The sequence below is a fragment of the Branchiostoma floridae genome, chromosome 1 (assembly GCF_000003815.2).
Source record: "Branchiostoma floridae strain S238N-H82 chromosome 1, Bfl_VNyyK, whole genome shotgun sequence".
NCBI classification, from domain to species: Eukaryota; Metazoa; Chordata; class Leptocardii; order Amphioxiformes; family Branchiostomatidae; genus Branchiostoma; species Branchiostoma floridae.
This window is the reverse complement of record NC_049979.1, coordinates 29,395,375-29,396,713: the sequence shown is the minus strand read 5'-3', so window position 1 is coordinate 29,396,713 and position 1,339 is coordinate 29,395,375.

The window sequence follows — 1,339 nt, the reverse complement described above, 5'->3', positions numbered from 1 at the left end:
GTATTTGAAGGCTGCATGGTATGGTTTACTGTTTGGTCATAAACTAATTTTTAGAAAAGGGACAAAAATTTACATACATGTCCAGAAATGGGTGAAATGTACGAAGTTTGGATCAGCCTACGTCACACGTAATTTCCGACAATTTCTAGCTTCCGACAACTTCCGACAACCGCTGTCGGCAAAGTTCGGGAAACGTCGACAATTATCTGTGACGTAGCTACGCTAAGTTCGTACATGGGGCGGACCTAATGTACGAAGTACGATGTACGAAGTTAAAATGTTTTCTATTTTGTGGGTTATGCTAAGTTCGTACATGGGGCGGACCTAATGTACGATGTACGATGTACGAAGTTAAAATGTTTTCTATTTTGTGGGTTATGCTAAGTTCGTACATGGGGCGGACCTAATGTACATCGTACACCAACCCTGCCTACCTGTACGAACTTAGATTTGTTAACTCCGTACATCGTACATCGTACACTAGTCCCTGCCTACCTGTACTAACTTAGATTTGTTAACTCCGTACATCGTACATCGTACACCAACCCTGCCTACCTGTACGAACTTAGATTTGTTAACTCCGTACATCGTACATCGTACACCAACCCTGCCTACCTGTACGAACTTAGATTTGTTAACTCTGTACATCGTACACCAACCCTGCCTACCTGTACGAACTTAGATTTGTTAACTCTGTACATCGTACACCAACCCTGCCTACCTGTACGAACTTAGATTTGTTAACTCCGTACATCGTACATCGTACACCAACCCTGCCTACCTGTACGAACTTAGATTTGTTAACTCCGTACATCGTACATCAACCCTGCCTACCTGTACGAACTTAGATGACGTCACTTAAAACTTCCGAAGTTTACCGATTACGGTCTATATCTACCTTTAACTTCGTACAAGTTCGTACAAGTTCGTACACACAAACTTCGTACATTTACCCCATTTCTGGACATACCTCAAAATTTATGAGTATCCATCCGGATGTTATCCATATGATTGGATCAACATCGAGTTGTACTGATTTTATATTTGAAGATGAAAGAAAGTAAGCTTTAGCAAACATACAACAAGTTTCATCTTGCTTCCTTATCCTCTTCATCCCTTGTGAGACATTAGGCCATGACTTTTTTCTTCCATCTGGGTCTGTCCACCTGTCTATTCTGTATATGAATTACCGTAAATTGCTGTGGGGATTTCATTTTTACTGGTAAGAAGAAAATGGAGTGTTTGCGGTAATATTGAATTTGCGGTGAAGCGGTCACCACCAAAACTGCAAACGCAGAACCACCACAAAGTTTCTCCATTTCTGACCATTCCCTCTCCC